Source organism: Chinchilla lanigera, unplaced genomic scaffold (genome assembly GCF_000276665.1).
Source record: "Chinchilla lanigera isolate Chin_1 unplaced genomic scaffold, ChiLan1.0 scaffold00035, whole genome shotgun sequence".
Classification (NCBI taxonomy): Eukaryota; Metazoa; Chordata; class Mammalia; order Rodentia; family Chinchillidae; genus Chinchilla; species Chinchilla lanigera.
The window spans coordinates 2,615,719-2,641,510 of record NW_004955436.1 but is presented as its reverse complement, the minus strand read 5'-3'; the positions used below and the strand labels follow the sequence as shown (position 1 = coordinate 2,641,510).

General features: G+C 38.5%; 1 long non-coding RNA gene across 2 annotated transcripts; it reads right to left on the bottom strand.

Annotated features, from left to right (window-relative positions):
* Positions 1-7,084: 7,084 nt before the first annotated feature.
* On the bottom strand, positions 7,085-17,609 carry LOC102016633. 2 transcript variants are annotated; one of them, XR_261749.1, is made up of 4 exons: positions 17,513-17,609; positions 11,881-12,079; positions 8,918-9,207; positions 7,085-7,268 (listed from the first exon to the last, which is right to left on the bottom strand). It is a non-coding gene; the product is annotated as an uncharacterized LOC102016633 (long non-coding RNA). The 2 variants fall into 2 exon arrangements; XR_001234941.1 differs by lacking the exon at positions 7,085-7,268 and having other exon boundaries at positions 8,741-9,207.
* Positions 17,610-25,792: the final 8,183 nt, after the last annotated feature.

Below are 25,792 nucleotides of genomic sequence, written 5' to 3'. Positions count from 1 at the left end.
ATTTTCTTATGAGTCGACACAGGTTCGCACTGTCAGATTTGTCAGCTGAAAATGAAGATTTTCTTAAATCTTCACTGGATCTTTTCTGCTCCCTTTGCCTCTTTCACCAGCCTAAGTTTCCAAGAGTGGATACAACTTCTCCCTACAACTCACTTACTACTGCTCCGTCTTCTAGTTCTGTCAAAATTCCCAAGACAAATACTATTTCTAACTTCTTAAAATGGATTTGTAGAAAGCTAATTTTTGCACTGTTTTTCTCATATTTAAGTCTCTAATGTAATTATAGGCATAGATTTCAATATATCCAATGAGTGCTGCTGTGTCATATCTATATTATCATTAGCAAAAGTGCATTTTCTGATTTCTATTGTTCATTCTTCTTTGACCTACACATTATTTATAAGAATAAGTGTAATCTACAAAAACCTTTGCATTCCAGTTTTTTTCGTTATTAGTGATTTCTAGCACTAGTCCAGTGCATTCTGAGATCATACTCAATATTATTTCAGTGCTTCAAGGTTTTGAAATCTTGTTTCTGTAGCTATCATACGATTAATTTAATATTTTTTTGTATACTTGTAAGGTCTTGAATTGTTTAGTTATGGAGATAGCTATAGCTGTTTGCATGTGTATGTGTAATTGTTCATGGTGATATTTCTATTTGCATATTTACCTACATTTATACTTATTCCTATATTTTATACCTATAGCTACTTACTCAGGAATAGATGCATAGATCCACAGGGAGAAAGAAATCTATATCTAATCTAAACCAATTTGTACATACATATTTAGGTTGTTACTGTATTCAAGTCATTTACTATTTTCGTTGTTTTTTTGTGATGAGGAATAGATTTTTGGTCCGTATTCTGAACTGACCTCTCTTTAGCCCTAACACTGAGCTGTTGTGAGGGCTTTCTAAATCTCTACTGTGAATATGGAATATTCTTCTCCATTAATATCTATTAATTTTTATTTATTTCTAACCTATTTTATACTTTCCCAGTGAATTAACAGTATAACCTATGACATATCTGTTATGAAATGTGCTTAACAGTCTATTTTCCAGATACTGGTAGTCACTTTACATTTCCTGTAATGACTTCTTTCAAATTTTATTGGTAACTATTTATATTTTTCTTTTTCCTTTGCCTTTCCAAAGCATTTTTCCTTTAGTTTTGTTTCTCTTTTGTTGGTTTTGTGGTTAAACAAGTATCTTTTCTTATTCTTTTTTTCCTTACTACTTTGCTACTTAGATATTTTTATTGTTTAGAAATATCATAATTTATACAATAACACCCTCAGTTTATTATGTTTTAATGCAAATTATCACTTTTACTATCTCCCAGTAATTCCAGATTTTAAATTATTTATACTGCAATCATTACTCTTTGATGGTGTTTGTTATTTTGCACACGAATTTTACATTTATTCTGAATTTTAAAAGATGTTAATTATAATACTAGAATATATTCAATCAATATTACTTTATATTCATCCATATTTTCACTATCTTCTGTTTTGTAACTTCTTTCTTCATTTTCACCAACAATCCAGAGGACACATCTGTCTGGACACTCTTCGTCTGTGTTCATTTAGTTTTCCATTTTATTGCAGCACTCAGGATTACACCCAGGGCATCTTCTGGGCAAGCTCTCTAGCACCAAGCTACACTCCTGAGTCTCTGTTAATGAGACTCTGCCTATGGGAGACACTTGTAAGTTCACTTTTGTTTTTTTGTTTTGTTTTATTTTGTTTTTTTCTGGTACCAGGAATCGAACTCATGAGCTTGTGCTTGCCAGGCAGGCGCTGTGCTGCTGAGCTAAATCCCCAGCCCTGTAAGTTCACTTTTGAAGGATAATTTCCTTGCACATGGAATTATACACTGCCAGACACTTTCTCTGGGCACCTGGTTATGGTCTGAACACTGCTGATTATGAAAAGGAAGGATTCCTTACACAAGTCACCACCAGAACAACTCTGGAGACACCGTACCCAGTGAAAGTGATCAGATACAGAAGCCACATGATACATGATTCCATCACCGGAAAAATCCAAATCTCCCTCCCTGATGGCTGAGCAATTGCCGAGGCTCAGAGAAAGAGCACGTGCCTGTTTGAATGGGACCGCATTTCCTCTTGGTGATAAAAATGTGCTCTGGGTCTGGATGGTGATAGCTACCCAAATTCTGCATGTACTAAATTCCACTGGTTTGTACACTTCAAAGTAATTAAACAGTGAGTTGCATGTGTATGTAACCACAATAAAACCAACTATAATAAATAAAAGAGATTTTTCTCTTTTATTGCTGTTGAACTCATATTTGTCAAATTAATGCTGGTTCTTTGCAATCTGTATTACTTATTGTTTTTACATGACTTTTTAAAAGATTTCTTCATATTTGAGTTGCAGAACCATACTGTTCTTATTCAGCTGTGGATTTATTTGGGTTTATTTTATTTGAGGTTTCAAAATTTCCAAAATTTCCTAAACACACCTTCATGTGTTTCAACTCTTGGAACATTCTTGATTACTAACTCTTAACAGATAGCTTCTGGGCCATAAAATATCTCCTCCTCTTTTGGGATTATAAGGACACATATTTTGATTTTATTCACCAGCTCTCTATATTTTAATCTCTATTTTTTTTTACATATTTTGTAGTTCTCCAGTTATTTCCTGCTTTGTCTAATCTGGAAATACTAATCATATCTTTTGAATTTTTAGTTTCAAGTTAAGTACTTCAGTTTTTAATTTCAATTTTATTCTTTTTGATAGATACTATAGATTTAAATTTCAGGTACTATAGATTTAAATTTACTATAGATTGAAATTCTCTACTTTGCCATCTGTTATTTTGAACATCTTCAGCAAAATAGTTTTTTTTTTTTTGGTTTTTCTCCGGTACCAGGAACCGAACTCACGACCTTGCGCTTGCCAGGCAGGCGCTTTTTGCCGCTGAGCTAAATCCCCAGCCCCAGCAAAATAGTTTTTAGTGCTATGGTTACTTGCTTCAGGGTCTGTGTCTCTTGCCAATTTTTTCCTAGATTTTTAGACATTTCTTTTTGTCTCCTTTCATGCTTTGAATGCTAGTTATTGCATATAAAGTAAGGTAGATGGCCCATGTGATATGGTTCTCCTGCAAAGATGGTTTATTTGTCTATGCTCAAATTATAAAATAGAAACAATTCTTAGTCTAATCAATGGTTGAGATGAGTAAGACAAATTTCCACCACTGTGAGGACGGACCAATCTCTAACGTTCTCTACTCACTGAGATCCTGTCATAGTCACTTTCCCATCATTGGAATGAAATAGCCAACACGCATGATTTAAAGGAGAAAAGGACGATTAAGGCTCATAGTTTCAGAGAGTGAAGTCCAGGCTGAGCTGCTGAAAGGCAGAAAGACCACAGGAGAGGAACCAAGCTACTTGCTTCACAGGAGCTCGGAAGCAGAGGCAGAGAAAGACCCTCAGAAGAGGTCGACCCTGCTTAGGCATGTGCGTGCTGACCCACCTCCAACTGAACCCTAACAAGGTAAAAGAGACTCCACTTTCTGTTTTAACCCCACATTAAGAGAAGCCACTTAAAGTTCACTTAAGCTGTGATTGGCCCCCACTCCTCACTGCCTCCCCTTGGTTAGTTACCAACCCATCTAAAGGGGAGAAAAGTCACAAATTGGGAACAGAACAAGCAGGACAGTTTGGGAAGCAGGCAAAAGTTAAACTGTGATGGTCATCTACAATATGGCTGTCCAACAGCTCCAGAGAAGGTAAACTTTGTGCATTCTTATAAGATTCCCCAAAATGAGGTAATGGTTACTATGAAAACCTAAAGTGTGCTTAAACTGAAGGTGAGCCCCAGATCAAGGTGAACATCTTCACTGGCTCCTGGTTAGAGACTGTCTGTCAGCCGGCTCAATAAAGCTTCATCCGTTCCTACTCTTTTGGTCTCTCATGAATGCCACTCTCAATGAACTCACTTGCAGTTATCAAGCCCACCTCTGAATGGCCCCTTCTGCTCTGAATGCCACAATGGATTAATCCACTTGATGAGGTCAGTGCCCTCCCGACCCACCTACTTGTCCACAACTTACTTGTGAGCATTGCTGTATTGGGTAGCACCCTTAATATATGAGACTTTGGAGATATTTTATATTTATATTGCAAGAGTATTTCAACTGGACCTTTTTCCGGGGTTAATTGATTGTGCCTATGCATGACTTCTCCCCTGGTTATTCCTGAGTGCTAACTTTTGTGTCTCCAGCTCAGTAGATGGATCCACAGCTCAGTGTGGCCTCTCACTGTGTTGTTCCAGCTTTCAGCAAATGCCGTGAGGAAGGGAGCACCACCTAATGGTCAGTTTGCTTCTCCCTAAGTTTCTTTTTCCCTGAGTTTTAATCTCTGTTGCTGCCTGTTTTTAACCTGCTTGCCTTGCAAGTCTGTCCTTTTAGGACAATGTGACAGGCAGACATTTTGATGTGCTGGGTGCCTCTGTTGGCTTGGTCACTTGGCCCAGCCCCCTGTAATTAGTGAATGATCAAGGCAGCAAAATGCTATTGTCTCCACCATGTATTTTCCTTTATCTGAGATATTTTTAAACTCAAATCTGGCTACCTTGGATGTTCTGTGACACTTCCAGACAACTGGGATTTAAGTCTTGTAGAAGCTGCTCTATAAAAGCCAACATGCCTTTTCATATTTTTTCTTTTAATTTGGAATATTTTTAGACCAATACTGTGTATGTTTTTTCGGAAGAGGTTTTAATTAGATTGTGTCATGTGCTCTGACACAATGTTTAGTTTCTCAGTTTGGAATTACCCACAGGAAACATGTGGTATGAATTTGAAATCCAAATCCACAAAAAGCTTCCCTTTTTTGCTTCACAGGTTTTCCTGGTGTGCAATTTCATGAAAGTTATTGGTCTTCAAATATTCATTTGCAGTTTCTACTCTTCACATCCACAGTACATGGCCCCATTGCCCTGACTCTAATCTCCTAGAGCAGCAGGGCTGGCTTGCCCCCACTGGCGGCCTCACCCTGCTGGGTACCACTGATTATACAGAGTCTAAAGGATGTCAGAGGCCGTCCTTATACAGCTCTGTGAGCCAGACTGGAACCAGGAAACTCCCCACTTTCCTCTGGTCTCAGTTGAAGCCCTACTGCCAGTGAGGCTGTGGTGCTCATGGGGCAGAATGAGACCTGCTGAGGACGACAAGGATCTTTAAGCAGTGGACTAGCAGTAACAAAACGTTTCACCAAGGGAAACTACAGTCTCCTTGTTGTCCCTGTCTCATCCTCACAGGAATGCTTGTTCTCTCTACTACAAGCCTTGCCTGCCTAGACATTTATCTAGCACATCCAGCCACAATCCCCTCACCATTTTCTCAGTGTGAATGTCATCAGTAAATACTGAGGTTTTGGCTGCCTCGTGGCCTCTTGTTCCCATGGACAACTGGCCATCCCAGAGCCCCGCTGCACCTCCATCTTCTCTTTTGCTCTTTCTTTCTACCGTGCGCATAACACCTGGCAGGAGATTAGGGTCCACATTGGGGTCTCTGATATCACCCTAATGTCCTTGGCGTGCTTTCCATTTGCCAAGTCTTCACTGAAAGCACTGAGTCTCCTTCCTGGCAAGTGTCAAACCAACAAGTCTAACGATCAGGGAAAGAGCGTGGAGAGGGTGACTACTTGCATCTGATCAGGAGGACGCAGGATGACTCACAAAGCAGCATCTCCTGAGCAGACAGGCAGCGCCTTCCTGGGGGAGCTCCACATCTTCCTGCAGGGAGACTGCTAGAGGGATGTCTGCGTGCAGGGTGCACAGCCAGGCACACCAGGGCACACTCAGTTTGATGCCATACTCTCCAACTTGTCAGAAACACAAAAAAGGAGAGAAGGGAATACCTCCGGGTGGAGAACTCAGTACTAAAATGAAGAAGTTTGTTATTGTTCTGTGAAGATGTGCGCAAGGTGCCTGTGCTCTTTCTCGCTCCAAGGAGGCCTCTGTGGCAGACTCTGTCTGAAACAGGAAGCAGGTGCAGCTGCGGGTGCTGGGCATCTAAAGGGAGCAGTGTGCCCAGCAAGCAGAGGTGCTTGTTCCCGGAAGAACCTGGCTAACAGCTCAAAAAGTCCGCCCTGCCCTTCCAGTTGGAGGACTTCCGAGGAAGTGCTTCTAATCGGAGGCAGTGTCACCCTGCTCTGTGTGTCATTCCTCTCTTTCAGAATGGGTTTATAAATGGAATGTAATTTTCTCAGTGTACTATAATTCCAATTGTTCATCCAGAAACAATACTTACTCCTACTCACTCAGCCTGCTATGTAGCTGTACAACCCACCCCTAAAATGTTTTAGTAGTTTCTAGAACCAAAAAACAAATGTACTTTTTAAATTTTTTTGGTGTGGACATTCTATTCTAGTTAGTTTTCCCTCATTTTCCGTGGAAAACAGTCTCTACCAATGCTTCCTGATAACCATCAATATTTTTTGTCTGTGACAACCCAGCCTTCAGTGAACCGTCTCAGCGCGAGCAGGGGGGCAATGACTACGATTATGAAAGCTGCTTGACGGTGATTCCTGTCTCCACCTAGAAAGTTCACTCATTTTTTTTAAGACTGGAAGTGTCTGTAAATGTTGAATAAAATTGGTCTGTGACCTCAATTTAGTGGGAATGTTTTGAAAATTAATTTTGATCCTTTTAGAGAAAGCACATAGTCCTGCTGTAATCTGTTTTTCTTGTAAGTCCCTAAGAGTTTGGTCTTTAAACATTATGATTCTGATCACAAAGCCACCTCTCCGATGGCCGCTGAGCTGCAGGTGCACTCCAAAGTCCCTCAGATGGGCTGAGCTGTGTTCCTTTGTTCAGAAGTCTGACTGTCTTGAAGAAAAACTGTGATTTGTATTGTTTTAGGATGAGAATTGTAACAGTAGATGCTAGCATTAATTCTGCAGTACTCTGGCATAAAACATTAAGTGAACAGTCATTTCTTTTTTAAATTCACTTTTTTGAAGAGCCAGAAAATTCCTATCAGCATTCTCAGGAAAATTTGTTATAGTAAAATATTTATTATTCCTTTCACATGTAACATAGCTCCTCCCACAAGATCCCCTTTTTTACAAGTGCCCAAGCCTCTATCTGCACGACCTCCCCACCAGCCCACCTCTGACCCTCAGGACAAATCTATGCTTTCTAGAGTGTCCTTCTGCAGGCGTCCAGTACAAATGCTTCTCACATCTCTAGACTCCATTTGTACCCATAACTGTGATCTGCTGAAGAAAACAGAAACACATACACTTAAAATAAAAGCTATTTTAACCTGTTAGAAAGTACAAACACCCTGAAAGAATCACCAAATATTCTGTAGTGTCTCACATGATCACACACACAAATACACACACACACATTCTGATTTTTAAACTCCTATCATGAACTTCTCTGTTCAATTCAATACTTTCATATGCTGAAGAGAGAGATTCCAATAAAAAATGTAAAAACTGCACCTGTAAAAATACTTGAAATTTTTTTATATATAGGGAATTGATCTCAGGGTCTTGTGCTTGCCAGGCAGGCTCTGCACGGCTGAGCTACATCCCCTGCCTTTATTTTAATGTTTTCATTGCTCTTATTTTCACTAATTTTTACATGCTTAAAAGAACAATTTTATAATGAAATTCTTAATTTCTTGATCAGCAAGTTCTTACAAATATGAGTAAAACATCTAAAAGGAAAACAGCTTGACAAAAGATTAATATTTTCACCTTGATACTACTGTAAGCTTAAGAATAGATTGATGTCATTTTTCCAACCAGATTTTAACAACAGATTTTGAAATTCTTATATCTCCTCTTTGAGGATACATATTTCATTTAGCTTAATTTTAATTCTTCCACCCAAAATAGTTTAGACACAACCACTACACGGATTTCCATTTCCATTTATCTTTTCGAAGTCACACTCCACACCGTAGTGGGGGACAGGAAGTTCATAAACTTGCAGTTTTACATCCTTGTATGATCGGGATAGTCATGCTCTGTCCAAACTGTTCCTCAGTGTAAAGAATTGTTTTTCTTCTCAGTGCTTACAATTTGATTTTAAAATATCCATGTTGTTAATACACTGGTCATACACATTTCTTTCCAAACATATACAGTGGGGCTGGGGATTTAGCTCAGGGGCAAAAGCGCCTGCCTGGCATGCGCAAGGCCTTGAGTTCGGTTCCCGGTACGGGAGAAAAACCAAAAACAAAAACCGCAAATATATACAGTGTTTAGTTTCACTCCTCATTACCCAGTGAAAATCCCATAGTGAGAAATCACAAAAGATGTTTTATCAAACCAGGTAAATTAGAGGAGTTATGAGAGGCCAAGAGCTTCAAAGTTGATCGAGAGGAAAACGTCGCTAGATATGTATTTTGTAAGCATGAGAGACCTGGAAGATAACTTGGACCAGGTGGCCTGTGCTCCCCGAATGGTAAGAGGCACTAGGCAGCCAGGCAGCCTTCCTGAAGCCCCAGGACTGGCTGTGTGTTTGCCGGATTCATGACAAGGAAAGGCTTTGCAAGCAGGAGCACATTTTTGCGGGAGTTCAATTTTGAGAATGCTGGTTCTTAGTGTGAATACCCACCACATGCATTTTTTTTGTTTATTTTTTGATTCATTGAGCTCTGAACTTATATGTTTATGTTTTTGCACACATTTTAAACCTCAGGGAAATACTGCAGACTAAATGAAGGACAGCATCAGACTAGAACATTTATAATTTTATGATGTCTGGGAACTCACTGAGTTGAGAAATGAAATGAGATATAATTGAATGGTGTTTGTAAATAACGTTTGATTGAGTGTAATTGTGACATGATTTGAATGCATTCACGAGTGTCACTGTTTGATTTTTCTGTAATCAAAAAATTTTTAAATACCATTTGCCGAGTGACAAGTCTGACATTTGCAGACAGCTTCCAGGCTGCCTCAGATGTCCTGGTGGGTCTCAGTCCATCGATCGTTCACTCCGTCAGCGCAGCAGGTCTCACCGCGAGTGTGGCCCTGGGACAGGGCAATCCACCTTCTCTCAGCTGTGCTCTCAGTATGACCCAGCACGCTGCCTGAGAGACAGAGCTCTTACTTTGTGAGTTTCTCACTAGACTTTCATCTCAAAGACAAGATTAAAAAGCATGATGTGGAGATGTCGGATTGTTTTCTTTGTGTGCATCTGGAAAGAAAAGGTAAAATTTTCAAAGGCTGTGAGGACAGAGAAGAAATGGTATTTTGACAGGAAAAACTAAGAAGGATACTTGGAGTTGCACACAGCTGAGAGATGATGAGGGACACAGGAAACATGTCTGGTTCACGCACCCTTCAGAGCCATTCCATAGATGGAGCAGACACTCAACACTCTGAGTTACACGAATATATTTTCTTTTAACCAAAATGCTTCTCTAAGTCTTAGAATAAAATCAAATTCCATGAACATACAACGTATGTGTCAGATGTCATTGAGGGCATCCCAGCTCCCCTCTTCCTTCCCTCATTGCATTCCTCAGACAGAGAGGTTGAGACATAAATGCAAAATTAGACATACATTAAATTTCAGGCTGCAAGTGCGTTTATCATGTCACCCATTAGAAAATGGCAACTACTATGCCTCAACAAATGAGAATTAGTTAAATCCTCTTCTTAATGAAATGTGTATAGTGTGATAAATGATATAGGCAAAAAAATTATCTTTCGAGAAGTGAGCATTTTTAACTTTTTACATGTTCATATATTTATACCATGAGGAAGCACTGAGTCATAGTAACTAAAAGCTTGGGATTTTGGTCAGAATTTAGATAATACACATGAAGCACCTGTGGCTGTACCAGGCACCAAAATAGTGCACCTTTTCAAAAAAAATTTGATGTCCTCTTAAGACTACATTTTCCTGTTTTGAAATCAAGGTGACTGTTGGCAAATTAATGATCTTCTACCCATTAAGCAATCTAATAGTCAGCGTTCTGTCCCTCAGACACAACACCCAGCACCCACAATTTGAAGGCAGAAAGGCTTAGTTTAACTCAGAGTTTCAGGGGGTTCAGTCTGTAGGGCCCTGGCTCCAAGGCAGGAACATCACCGTGGAAGGGTGTGGCCAAGCAGAGCTTGTTCAGTGAAACAAGGACACAGGTCAGGGGAGCAGCGCCAGAGCAGAAGGGACCAAGGACCACATATGTGGTACCCCAGGTCACACCCCCATGACCACCCACCACTCCCAGAAGTGCGCTTCACTAATCCCCTGGGCATGCGTTAGCTCAATAAAGTTGACACATCATGATTAGTAGTTACAAAAATGACTTCTGCAATTGAGAAAAATAGAAGGAAAATATTTTGGGTAATAGAATCTAAAGCCTGAATTTAGACATGTTGCACTACAGAGTGCTCAGTTCCCACATCATTAAGTTCCATTTTTTTCCTGAGAAATTCACCTTGTTCTGCTCCAAGAAACCTGGAAACATCCCATCTCATCCCATCCCGAACACTCTCTTTCTGCAAGCCTAGGGGAAGTGCTCACCCTGAGGGCACTGTGAACAGAGGAGAGGTTCTCAAATAAAGCTTTGGGGCAGCTCTCCGCCGAACCTCACCTGATTCCTTGAAACCAAAGGAGCACAGGGGTATTTCCTCCATGCTCTTTTCCCTAACGATTCCTGCAACTACTGAAAACCAAGATCTACTTTTGTCCCTATGTCAGACATTAGCAACTGAAAATTATCCATATAACTATGTAAACTAACCTAGAGAAAATGCTCAGATTGAGAGACTGAAGTGGGGAGAATGACACTCTACGAAGACCTCCACCGGATCTCACGGAGAAGATGAGTCAGGAGAAACCTCAGGCACAGGGGTGCGTAACGCGGTGATAGAAGTCTAACCAGGGCTCTTCTTCCTATAAACACTGGTGGAAGGCTGAGAACCACTTTTTTTCTCACAGAATAGAGCCTGAAGCTACATGGGTAAAATATCACTTCCACCTCTCTGGTAGGGCACAGCATATGTGGATTTGCTAAATGCAAAACCTCTGCTGGGAGAACAGTATGACGAGTTGATCAGCTGCCACATCCTACAGATACTCCTGAAGAGAGCAAGGCACACATCCCAGCTCCAAACCACTGCAGTGGACGTGGGCATGATCAGCAGCTCACCGCTGCATCAGTGTGTGGGGGGGTGTCAGGTGGTTCTTCATTTCTTTAACCTCTGCTGGATTAGCTAGATGCTTTGGGACATTTCAGCACCTATTGAACTCTTGCACATTTCATGCCTACTCAAGGAAAAGCTGGAGATGACAGAACAGAAAATGAATAAAACCTGCAGCCATTCATTTGCACATCTTTTGTAAGAAAAAATAAGCAATGAAACAGATGTATACAACTTATAGAATTTGATTACCTGTGGATTTTCTTTGCCTACATTATGCTTCTTTTGCACAATACAGACGATGAGAATATTTATCTCTTCCCCCTACTGCCCTCACCCATTTTTCCCATAAGTCATTTTAAGTATAAAAACAACCTCGGAGTTCATGTCACAAGCACAGACCAGGTGTCTTTCTAGCCTCAAGCAAAGGCGGTAGCAAAGTTAGCAAATAGGGACCAGGGCAGGGCCATGTAATATTCATGCACCTGCCAGAATTGGGAGAAGGAATAATTGTTAAAGCCTTCCACAATTTATATGGAAAACCATACACATATGAGAATTTCTTTTACATTTAATGGCTGAAATTATGTTAAAATGTTCTGGAGCTATTAGTTGGAAAAAAGATAGTCTTAGCAATATTGTTTTTCGTTGTAAATATTTGTCCTGTGTGAAATCGTTAATTATCTCCAGGCCGCTTGTCTGGGTGAGCTCCACTCACCTTCCAGTTGCTGTCACTGCTGTCCTGGAGCCCAGCATGAGGAGCAGCGGCTGGTTTGCTCTCGGGAGCACGTGTGGCAGAGCTAATGAGCAGGGCTGGAAACGCTGACACACCCCAATCACGAAGAGCCCATTTATCCCCAGAATGTTATCCATGCACCTTTACTGTCTGGTGAGCAGGAGGATCAGCAGAACTTTGCCTGTTAGGAATTCACAAATGTGCACATCAAGTGCAGCTCATACCCATATGAAGGTTCTGTGAACAATAGCCGTGCTTAGATCTGCTGTATATGTTGTTAATGTCTGAGAGGACAAATTGACACCTGCAAGAAAAGCTGCCTGAGCTAATCCCGACTTAATAAGGCTCCGAATGTGCTCGCTCAATCCCCTCTTCATTTGCATTCTAATGAGCTGTGGCCATAAGTGAAATGCTCAAGCACCATTGTAACAGTGAGTGAGTATCTGAAAGTTTCAGTCAGGAGGAAACTCATTAGTTTTTAGGCTCTTGAATAATGTTAGCCTCACAAAATACGCAGGTGCATCGTTAGCCGGGTCTTGTTTTTTCCTGTGTGCCTGCTTACCTGTTCTTAGACCACAGGTCACTGGAAAAAGAAATGTCTCAACAGAAAAAAAATGCTGGGGCTGGAGAATGTTCTCAAATAACAGCCACAAGCTCTGAAGAGTTTTCTGAGGCTTAGAACCTTAATGGAGGTAGAAAAATAAGCACCAGAAAACCAGTAATGAGTAAAATTAACAATTCAAAATAAGCCCCATGGGAGAATCATTTCTTTCACTAAGAAAATAATAGACATTTCTTAATGAGATAAAAGCTTATCTATGTATCATGTCCTGTTTCCTTTTTCTCTGACTTCCACTTTCAGAGTCTCCCATGAAATTGATCCCTCTCAGAGGGGTTAGTCAGCTCTATCTCTGGTCAACGAAGATAAGTGTGAGTTTGATGCTGGGACTGTCCTGCTGCCTGTGAAACCCCACTTTCCTTGTATTTTTATACTGTTATCTTAAGTAGACACTGCACATCACTTGCTGAGATAGGAAATAACATGAGTCATGCACAGTACATAAGACAATAGCTACTGAATTCTGCTATAAAAATACTGCAAGTTAGCAATAATACAATAACTTAGAGGAAAAAGAAATGCATTTATCAATCTCTGACAGATGTACCCATGTTAACTGGCAATAATATTTGTGAGCAATAAAGAGGACTTCCGTTTACTCTGGACTAATGTGTTTACTCCACCTTGAATCACTGAAGGTTACCCGCTGCAGAATCTCAGAAGATGCATAATCCTGTGTAACACAGAACATACCTCAAAAGCATGTGACATTTCTTTCCAGGAGCAGAGGAAGCTCTGCCCATAGAGTAGAGTAACTGGGGGGAAAGTGAAGGATTGGGACTGTGGAGAAGCACAGGAAGTATGTGCAAACCTTTGACAATCTTTATAAGTGTCTCAGACACTGACCAGGGTTTCGACTGAGTTTTAAGCAGGCTGGTACTTTTACACTAATTCCTGTAATGAAAAACTCTTCAAGGGACTGTATCTGAGAGTTACTGTGGAACTCACATATAATTCAGACTCCTAAGTCCTCACCCACAGAGATTTTCATTTAATTGGAGCTCAGCCCAAGAAACAGTTATTTTCATAAGTTTCCCAGGTGATTCTAAAAGCCATTAGACCAACATTTTCCCCTTTAAATTGGCAAGTCTTGCATTGGGAATGTATGCTCAGAGAGAAAAAGTAGCAACTGCCATGCTCATGAATGGACAGAGGACAGAGGATTTTGAAAGTGGTGAAAATACTCTACTGGGTATTGTGAATTTTAAGCAATCTCAAAGCTACAGAATCCTCACCCAGAGTGAATCTTGATATAAACTCTGGACTTTGGGTGATTCTGTGAGTTAGTGTAGGTTCACCATTTATAGCACATTTTCTAACTAGGTAAAAGACATTAATAATAGGGAACTTTTTATGTGTGTTGACACTAGTATATGGGAACTCTCTAAATTTTTGCTCAATTTTGAGTCAAACAAAACATTTCTGATAAATATTGTATTAAAAATCCAAAACAATGTAGTAATTATAAATGGTAAAACAAAGTTTTGAAAGACTTGTACTGATGAGAATTTGCCATTTATATACTCTATAATTTATAAAAAGAAGAGTGTTTCATGTGATTCACATATGAAAGAAAGAAAAATAGTAAAAAAGAAAGAAAGAAAGGAAGAAAGAAAAAGAGAAAGAAAGGAGGAATCCAAATGTTACCAAAGCTTCTTACTCAATGCTCCTAAAATCGCAAGTGACCTAGCCACAAGGCTTACAACGTAGCGTGAATATTGACCCTGATATGTCGACTTCACTGCTATGACTGGAGAAAACCTGCAGTGTTGCAGAGCCTAATGGATGATTCTGCTCAAATCTCAGTAGAGCAGAGTGCTGTTAGAAATGTGGAGAGTAAAGGCCAGGCTCAGGAGGTTTCAGCTGGGAACAGGAATCTACTGGCAGTTGAACTACAGGGCATGTCTGATACTCTTTAACAGAAAATTTGGCTACATTTTCTTTATGTTTTCAGACTTTGTAGGTGACTGACATTAAAGGTAGTGGACTGCTTTTAGCTGGAGTTCCACTGAAAATAGAGAGCAAAAGACAAAACAAACTTGTAAACAACTTTTGGCCCAGACAGTACTGAGAGTAGAGCTGGTTCTAAAGGAGCTATGGCTGCTTAAATAAATCAGTGCCATTTAAAAGAAAAAAAAAAAAAAAAAAAAAGGCCCAGAAGCTGCTACAGCCATGGTAAAAGGGTCCTGGATTCCATTTCCACAGGCAGAAAACCTTCATGCTATCCATATGATGCTGGTCTTACTGGCAGGCAGAAAGTAGGATCGAGAGTTTAGGGCAGCTTCCATCAAGATTTGAAAGGAAGTCCTAGGAGACCAGGCAAGGAGCCCCTGAGAGAGCAATACGGAAGCAGTGGGGATGAAGCTGAAGAAGTACAAGCCCCAAGAAGTCAGAGATGCCAGAAACATGGAACGTCAGGCATGGAAGTTAGCAGGCCAGGAATGGAGCCAGACCAAAGAGACAGCAGAGCTGCAAACAGGGTCCTAGGGCCACCCATGACCTTCAGAGCTCAGTAGTACTACCATGTGACCTGGATGTTGGGCATGGAGTTACACGGTTTAATGCTTGTCTGACTAGTCTTCAGTCTGGCTTTGGTCCAATTCTTTTTCTGTTCTCCTATTCCTCCCTTTTATTGTGTACCTTTGGAATTTGTAACTTGTTTTCTGTTTTTAGGGAGGCTCACAATGAAGACTTCACCTTGAGTCTCAAAAAAGACTCGAACTTGGACCTCTGAAGAAGACTGAAATTGTTGAGACTTTTGGGGAAGGGATTATTGTGTTGTCAGTTGTACACAGGATATCTGCATCATGTTAGAGATTATCAACATATTACTGCATTTATTTGGAGATTAAGTATGGTTTAAAGAGGTGTTTGTGTCTGAAGTTGACAGGGAATGGATTGTGACCATTAATTCTGATGTCAGCTTTACTGGATTAAGAACTACCTAGCAGGTTAGTAGGGCTTCAGGAATTTGGGGGATGGGCAGTGGAGGCATGTTTCTAGGTACTGTAAATGGCCCCTTGCCCGACTTTTCCTCACACTGTTCCCTGGGTCAGTTTCCCAGCCACCATGAGCTAAGCAACTTTGCTCTACCATGCCTTTCTGCTCTGTTGCTCCTGCTGTGGATCCAGTTGACTATGGATAGACCCTCCCCAAACCATGAACTAAACTAAACTTTTACTCCTTTGAGTGTCAGGTGTTGTGTTCAGTAACAGGAAAGTTGACTAATATGCATAGAATTCATGGTAAATACAGCAGAAGAAAACATCTGAGGACACTAAACACAGGCTTGGGTTATATTCATAGAATTTTGACTTTGCTGCAAATGAAATTACCATGACATGGTAGCAAACATAAATAAACTTTGGTACTTTGGAAAAAATAAGATTTTCCCTAAAAAGGAAAATGTTTATTTATATTCACCACACTTCAGCAGTTTTCACTAAAAACAGGCACACAACATTGGTAAGAAAGTATCTCTACTGAAAAATACAACTTTAAATAAATGTACTCCGCTGGGCATGGTGGCACAAGTGTGTAATCCCAGCATTCAGCAGGTTGAGTACATTTGTGAGTTCAATCCTCCTCAGTTCAAGGTCAGCCTGAACTGCATAGCAAGACCCTGTCTCAAAAAACCAAAAAGGAAAGTACTCAAATTTTGTGAACTAAAAATATTGAAAATCATTCAGCCTTGTAAAATGAAAAATAAAGGACAAGTCATGAAGTTCCTGAGAGATCTTATATCATCCTGTATTATTCACTATTCCTTAACCATCATTTCTTAAGGAGAATTTTTACATAGGAACTCTTAAATAATTATTATCATTCCATAGAGACACTATGAAGTAGTTCTAGTCTATGTGAGACTAATCATTCTAAATGGGAAAATAAAGCAGCAATTTTGTTCCTTATATTGTAAAAATAAAGAACTTTTACTAATTTACTTATAAACCACATGTTTGTATTGAAACTTTCTTTTTAGTGTGTCTGTACACAGGAAGATTTAAGAAATAATATATTCAGAAATTAATGGTAAAATACAGATGAAGTATCAGAAGTTACATGATCACACTTTTGAAAATAAAATTATTTGATAATAATCTTATATATTTACTATATAAAATGGAAAAAGAAGATGGTAAAAGTAATATCATCCTATTTTCAGAGAAGGATCCTGAATATATATGTTACTAATCACTCCACAGTGAGTAAAAGTCATTTTGTTTGGATACAAAATGTTAAAATCATTAACTTATCACTGCCAGGGGGGCAAATATGTGAACACCCAGGCATATAAGTCGTCCAGTAGAATTTCTAACCACGTAACTAGCAATGTGAAGCAACAAGCCAGAGAAAATGAGTAAGAGGGAGAAAGCTGAATGAAAACTATTGCTTCACTCTTAATAAATCCCACAACGGGGATTTATTAAGCTCAAGTTTCAAAAGTCCAGAAAATAATGCGAGGAATAACTAGCCATCTTTGAGAGTTGTTACTAAGACAGCAAAATCCTTATAACTTTATAAATTGATTTACTTTTTTTAATTCTGATACACATTGTTATTTCCAAGACTTTTAAACTTGCAGATATTTATAACATTTAAAAATAAAGAAGGGGATGTTTTCAAATTGGAAGTGGAATGAGAGAAGGAAGGAGGGGAAGGAAGGGGATGGAAAGAGGAATTAAAGGAGTAAACAAAAGGAAAGAGAACCTAGAGTAGAGGAAAAAACACTGAGATGCGTTTGTACACACAACAACTCCACACAAAAATGCAATCATTATGTAATCCAAATAGGTACTAATAAAAATATTTTTAAAATTAAGGAGAATGAATGTTCATGTTTTTGTGAAACAAAACCATTCCAGTTTACTTGTTTCTAAAATAGGCATTATTTTTTTCATGTCTACAAGGCCCAGGTGTTTAATCCACAGTGGATAAGACATTCTTAAAGAGCTATGATGATCATCCCAATCAGCCCGGGTGTCCGCCCTGTACCTGTCCAGGTAGAATGGATTGCTCTTCCTTAGAGGAATGGAAGACCTTCAGACTATAGCAGAAGATGCTCCCCGCCAGCCAGTATACTTCAGTCTGCTGGTTCCTCAGCTAACAGTTCCTGTTACAGTTCCTGTTACTTGTGTTTCTTAGAAACAGCTGGACACTGTGATGCACAGCTGGTCATTGTGATGTATATTGTAAGAACCAATCCCCAAAGGACAAGCCTTTCTGCCTCTGTGCCTCCTGTCTGCTTATCCCATAGAAGCCCTAGGCCATCAGAGATCATGGTCTGATGATAGTCTGGGTATGCTTCCGATCAGTGCCTGTCAATGTAAATAAATCCGCCTCCAAATAAATCTGCCTCTAAATCCTGTCATTTCTGTGTTTCTGCTTGCTGTTCCATCTGGTGCATCAGCCAGAAAGAAAGACCGTGCTGACCTCTTTGGTCACTGGTTGTGGCCCTAGCAGACAGAGCAAGGACCTCTCTAGGTACTGACGGGAAGGTGTGCCCTCCAGGTTTCTCAAGTGCCCTCAGGGGTCTGAAGGAGGATTCCTGGCTCTCTGCTTGAGCAGCTCACATTTTACCCCAAAGGGTTAAAAAAAAAAGTCTGTTTGTTTCCCTGCATGATTCCATTAAGACCCCTGGGGGCACTGCGGGGGGGGGTGGGAATTCTGGTTTGATTTATAACATCTCTGGAGATGGAAGCAAATCTGTGGGAGGTTAAATTTAGAGCTGCAGGACTCCTGCACTTACAGGTCAGAGATGAACAGCAGTTGGCCAGTCCCTGCTCTGACAGGTAAAGTATGCTTTTTGACAACACTGACCCTTATTTGGGGCTTATGTCTCTTCTTTGAAATTATTCTCAAACATATGCCTTTTGATACCATTTTAACCTGTTTCTTGAAAGGTAGTATTTCTGAAAATATAGAGATAGGCTGAAGAATAATTTTCCTCGTTAACTTAAGAGTTTGCTTCTGCCTTCTCTGGCTGCTATCAAGTTCCATTACTAATGAACATTCTTTCTTCCAACTCTGGCTTCTTCTGACTGAAATATTTCCTTTTCAAGTTGTAGTGATTATCACAGTGTGGAGTGGGGCAGCTCTAGACAAGTAGACCTAAAAGATTAGAGACCTGAAAAATACCCCTGTATAAAGGTAAACCTGATCCGTGGACCAGGATGTGCATGAGCATTAGGAACAGGAAAGAGTCCGAATGGTCCCAGAACAGTCAGCGGTGCCTGCGGAAAACATCAACACGATGGTGCACCCGTTCACCGGTACTGCCGCAACAAAACCCTGCACATGGGGGTCCTTTTCCTTTTCGTTCTTTATTAGTCTGTGTTTGCAGTGTATAGTGTGTACTTTCTTGGCAGGGAGTTACTGCATGTACCTAAGGCATCTTAATTCCCTTTCTTTCATCCAGTTTCCAACTCATCTTTCCACCTCTCAATTCCCTTCTCATTTGAGAAAGATCTATCTCCACACTTTCTCTTACCCATCTGATTTTTGCTTTTCAATTAATAATTTGGGTTTCTTATACAAGAAAAGCCATGTAATATTCAAGTTCACACATCTGATTTATTTCACTTAACATATGGTCACAAGGTGTATCCGTTCTTCAAGAATGACCTAAGTTTATTCTTCCTTATGGCAGAGTAGTACCTCATTGTTTGTAGATACCACTTTTTCTTTACATATTGTTTGGTTGATAATTATAGAAGCTGCTTCCAAAATTTAGCTTTTATGAACTGTGCTTCTGTAAACATGGGTATGCATGTATCACTAAAATATGACATCTTCAAAAGTTTGGGGAAGATATCTGGGAAGCAAATAGCTGAGTGAAATGGAATTTCTAGTTTTAGTTTTTTGACCAATCTCTATGCTGTTTTTCGCAGTTGTACTAGTTTATATTCCCACCAAAAATGTAGACAGGTTTACTTTTACACACATCCTTTCCAGTGTATTTTACTATTTGAGTTCTCTGTGGTGGCCATTTTTTCTGGAGTGAGATGGAACAGGTTTCCTAGCAGTTTACTTGTTCACCATTTTGCAGGCTAGAGGTTACGGACCAAGAGCCCAGCAGATTTGGTGTATTCTGAGTCCCTCCCCCTGGCTTGCAGAAGGCTGTCTTCTCATTGTGACCCTGTGTCACCTTTCCTCTTGATTTCTGTCCAGGTTACATGTATTTATCATAAAATACCAGACTTTTGGATTAGGGTCCACTCTATTTCACTTGGCATAATTTCTTCTCTAAAGACCTTTTCTCCAAAGATGGTCACTCACTGAGGTCCAATGAGCTGGAACTTCAGCAAATGCATTTGGGGCAATGAAACACAATTCATCTCATAACTGGTATCTCACATAAAAATTAGCAATAAAAGGCTTTGAAACTTAAATGTGTGTATTGGTTACTTTTCTCTCATTGCTGAGACAAAAAACCTGGTGCCAAAATTAAGGAAGGAAAGGTTTATTTACTTCACAGTTTGTGGATGTTTCAGTCCATACCTGGGTGGTTCCAAGGCAGGGTGGCACATGGCAGAGGGCAACAGATCATAGTGGCAGAAAACAGCAGAGCAACAAGAGCAAAAGGAAGGAATGGCAGAGAAGAGCAAGCCTCTTTCCCTCCCTTATATTGTAAGCAGGCTACCACCACCCTGGGAGCATGTAGCACTCACATAATCTCCATGCCCTCCTCTTGCACAGGCTCAGGATGAATACAAAGTAAGTACCCTGGCTCCCTGCTGAGTCACATAGTTAACCTTCTAAACCTCTCACATTGACACAATGAGCAACATCCCAGAAGGGTAAGGGCATGTCCTTTTCACCCCAAGATGCAGAACTGCTGAGTCCCTTAGCCAAACCTCTAGACTTCCCAAGTTGACACAGTGTATCAACCATAACAATGTGGAAACCAAAATTTTGGTGTTATGAATGCAAAATAAATATTGGACCATGAAACAAAGGAGTATATTAAACATGGCATACACAGACAAAAGATTAAGATAACTAAAATTCTATAACTTAAAAATTAAATCGTTTTAAATTAAAAATTTTTAAGTTCTGTTTACCCAAAGGTACTGTACAGAAATTAAAAATGAAACCATAGATGGGGAGAACGTGTTCTGGTCCAAAGAAGTAAAGAAGACAGTTAATGGAAATTAGGATACCTTACCTAATATATGATTCAAGCTCCCATTCTCCTGCTAGCTGGAATTATTTTTAATGCAATAACAAAATTTAAAGAGGAAAAGATACAAAATTGATGTTTCTAATATGTTTGCAGTTTTGTACGTTCTGCAACACACATATTAACTAATCCAGAAAGGACTGTAGGATGCATCACTGAAGACAGGACACATCACCAGGGTGACCAAGGCGTCTTCACTGTCCCTGTAGGCTGATGAGTGGATCATTTGCCATCTTAATCCCCCACACCCTTCAGTCTTTGTCAGTGTCTGTTTTTCATCACATGAAGAATAACCTCTTATACTGTCAAAGTTTAATGCAAAATGGTTTGAATGGTAGCAATTATTTGCTATCCAGCTTTGATTCCTGTTTGTGTTTGTCCTGGTTCCAAATGGTATTATGTGAACTGGATCGAAGCAGTAAGATGATAAATAGGATCCTGTATATAAGGTATTCACCACTACTATTTAAAGACCAAATAATATCAGAACATGATATATTAATAAGTGTCTTGCAGTAGTTTCACTCCAGGAAAATGTTGGAATAACTCACTTATTAAGTTTCACCTGGTAGCAGAGATATGCCACAATCACAAAGACGTGTGAATTGGTTCACAAATCACACTGTGAGCAACAATTCAGTTTCAACAAAATGGATTTTGTACATCAAAGTAATCTTTACAGTTATGATGTAATTGGTTTTTTTAGTTCTGCTTGTATTCAATTCAGTCAGATTTGCCTTTGGTAGTAGAATTTAAAGTTATAAGAATTTAGTTTATATTTGTAGAAATTTAGGAAACATTACAATAGAAATAATTTAAGTAGCTTCAGGAAATGTGAATAGGTTTCTCTTTAAATTGTGTTTATCGTTACTGTTAAGAAATACAACTACTCATTTTCCTTTCAAAATTTGGTTCTAATTTTTAAGAAATGAAGATATCAGAGAAATGAAATAATTCTCCAGAACAGTGACAAAACCAATATTTTTACATATCTTCTCACTTCTTATTTTTGACTCTGATAATGACAATAGAATAAAAAGGGTCCAGATTCCTGACATTCTAATCTATCATAAACTAAGACTCAATGTTGGATTTCAGACTATTATATGTTTGGTGCAGACATATTAAAAAGACTAATTGTTCATGAATTTTTGTGATGAGACAGATGACACACCAAAATAGACTCCAAAATTGTATGTCTCAGTCTATTCAGTTTCTGTAGCTATAGGACACCACAATTGCTTTGGAATCACATACAGAATGTTTCTTGCTAAGTTGAGAGTGTTCCTTCAGGCAAACTTTGTGTTTCTTGTCTCTTTAAGGATTATTGAAAGATTTACTGACCTCTAGAAATAAATGCAACGTGAAGTACATTCATTTTAGTCTAACAAAAGATGTTCATTATTCAATAACTGGAAGCTATTTGATTGGGCTGTAAATTGCTTACCTATAAATAGGAAAAAAAAAAAGAAAAAATATTGTTCAATTATTAGAAATGCACTAGTACATTTCAATACCCAATGGAATGAGACATCTAAAAATAGATTTATCATGATATTTTTGAATGTGTCTGCTTGTTGAAGGGTTGCACCGCTTCACAGTCGCACTGAAGTTGTGAAAATGCAGCCCAGATAACATTGTCCCTGAGTGTTGGAGCACGAAAGCTCTTACTTAAAAGATCGTAGGTCAACCTTTGAACTTAAAAGACTAGTTGCTGAGTGGTGATTGATTACACAATTGGTAACATCTTCACATAAGTATGTTAAAATTTATTTGACTAAAAATATGATATATAATGAGAAGAACCAGGCACTAAAACATGAAAAGCACAGATGCCACCTTCATTCTGTGCACTTACTCTATATTCTACTTTCAGCTGGTCAAAAACTATCTGAGCTGGTGCAACCAGCTGTGGAAGTCAGTCTGGAAATTCCTCAGTAAACTAGGATTAGAGGTCCCATTCGATCCAGCTATTCCCCTCCTGGGTATTTTTCCAGAAGAACTGAAAACATTAGACCACAGCAATGAATGTGCACCTACCTTTATAGCAGCAGAATTTGTCACAGCTAAATCTTGGAAACAACCCAAATGCCCATTAAATGAGGAGTGGATCAAAAAGATGTAGTGTTTTTGTACAATGGAGTATTATTTAACCATAAAGAAAGATAAACTGCAGGCTTTTATAGGTAAATGGATGTAACTAGAGACCACACTCATAAGTGAAATAAGTCAGATTCATACAAGTAAACATCATATTGTCTCCCTAATATAAGAACCTGAAAGAGTAAAATCTGAAAGATACAATAGATATTGTGAAAGAGGAAAGAAACTGCTCAAAAGGAAAGAAAAACTGGGATGAAGGAAAAGAGAAAAAAATGAAGAAGGAAGGAAAAATATATGTATACACACACACAATAGCTAAAATAATTGTACTACTAATTTCTATTGGTTTATTGAAAGGAACAGTTAATGTTTAATTGTTTGATCATTCTTACATGCCTATATCTGGTTTTCTGAGTAACCACTTTGAAGATAACAGTATGTAATACAACAATTGTTAATTTCCTATCACTTTGCTTTGAAATTCTATATCATTTTTTATTGTTTTTATGTTGTTTTGTTTATGTCTTTGATTTTATTATTCTGTTTTTGTTCTTTTCTCTTTAAAATAAAAAAGAAACTATCTGAGCATCACTTTCCACATAAAGAAATGCAAAAGCTTTTTACTACAAGTGACTGCGAGAAGTAAATTTTGCCAATCACATAAGGAGCCCAGCCCAGGACAAAGCTTAGAGGTCACCACCAAGGTCATCCTCTTCCAAGCATGCCCAGCCTGAGGCTTCCGTAACTAAACACTTACAAGCAAGTCTGTTTTGTGTTTTAAATTCTGATACAAAATTCCCATCATGGAGGACCTCTCTAAAGTTATCTGTTAGGTTAATATACGTTGCCAACTTATTATATTAGCTTTCAGTTCTGTCGATGAAAGACAACAAAATTTTGGTTAGTAAATCTAAACCCTTGCTAATTCTGCACTGAATGGAAATCAAATGTTCTGTCGAGGAAAATTGTTATACAGAAATGCACATCAGCTAAGTTGGTGTATGTTATACATAAAATCAATTTATAATTTATTGTATTAACTATTGTATTAACATTTTATATTTGTATATATATTTGCAGTTTGAAATGTAGTTTTATATAGTGTAACTTACAAGGTCAGAAAAAGGTGTTATTTCAAATGCTATTGGAAAGAAGAAAGCATAAAATAAATGCCACAGGTTTTATGGTAATTATTATTTGTTGTAAAACGTATAAAGGTTCTCATTTAATGTTATAAATTAATATTTTGCTTTATATATTAATACGATAATAACAGCTTCATCAATATCTTTCAAGAATGAGTTTCATAGGCAACTGTAAGAGATCATGTTTAAGTCAGTCATATCTTAAAAATCACATATACCACAAGTCCCAAACTATAAGAAACATTATTAGAAGTAATAACCTTCATTTTAGCTCTTATCAGACAAAATTCATGGTGATTGTAGTTTTAAATTACTAAAATAATTTGTGTGCTATGCATTTTGTCATTTATTTTCTAATCGTTTTAAAAACATATATTCAATGATAGTTTTTATAGTGTACTTCAAGAATAAAACTTCAAATTGAGAAAAACAAGGGATATAAGAGCAAGTCTTTGGTAAAACTGTAACTAATAAAGGTACAGTGAAGGTTCTGACAGTTATTTACTACTTTACCTTTTAAAACACCTCAAATGAAAGATGGATTGTATGTAAATACCTCATTATGTAAGCAACAAAAGAGACACAGCTAAAATGAACTTCTTACAGGTTACAGCACCAGTTAGATATGGTGTTGCTAGCACTCTCTTTTGTTACCTGTGTATTGGCTACTTTGATAAATTTACCTCAGGACAATTTATGTAGCTTTTTACTAGCATATATTTGCAATGCACGATAATTACATTCTTTCTGGGGAATTTGTACAAATGCACAGCACATCTCTATCACTGTTACTTTCCTCCCCCTCCCTGGCCTACCTGGTTTTATAGCTATAGTATATTTTCTTTTGTATGATGTTCTTAGACTTTAAAAAAGCAAAGGTAGCTAGGTGTGGAGATGCACGCTTGCATTTCCAGAACTCTGGGAGGCTAAAGCAGGAAGATCCGAAGTTGGAGCCCACACTGGCAACTTAGCAACTGAACAGAAAAAAAAAAAATGTAAAAGGACTGGGCTGGAGCTGAGAACAAAAATTTAAAAGGACTAGGGCTGTAGCCCGGAGTTCAGTCTCCAGTACCTTCAAAACACACTTTTTCATACAAAGGAAAGTGAAGGATAGATGAGACCAAAGATCCATTATATGTTTCATAGAAATCTTTAGGTAAGAAAATCCAGGCAACAGAAGAGAGAAAGGTACTGATAAATAATTCTGATTCAAGGAAATGATTTTGATTAAACATTGTAAAATAGTTAAAGTGACTTATTAAAAGGACACATGTTCCTTAAAAATTCAGCACTGGGACATTCATACAGAAACTTAATCTCATAAAATAATTAATAGGGATATGAAAGGAAAACTAAGCAGTCAAGCAAAACTACCACTGTGTGGATGGAAGAGAGGAGAGACGTCCCCTTCCACCAGACTTTCATCTTCAATTCTTTATTCCAGGAGAAGGTGGATTAAAATGCCTAAGAAAATATGAACTAAGGATATTCTATCTTCCAAAACAATTCAGAGATAAAGCAGACAGTTAAAGTGTCAATAGCATGAGAGAATGAAAGAAATGTCTTTCTGAGTCATTGCTGAAGAATCTATTTGAAGGTGAGCATTAGACAACCAAGCTGACACAACCAAGACTAAATGTGAATTGTTAATGAAAAACATGTAATATTAATCTTAGTTTTGATGATAAAGAAGTTGGAAGAGTTCCTGTGATATTAACCAGGGTGATTAATTTGATATTAAGTCAAGACCCTATTAGTGTATCATACTCTCTCCACATCCTGGCCCTTAGCAGTGATATCTATCAACAAAATAAAAGTGTACTCACCATCGTGCAGAAACAAGAT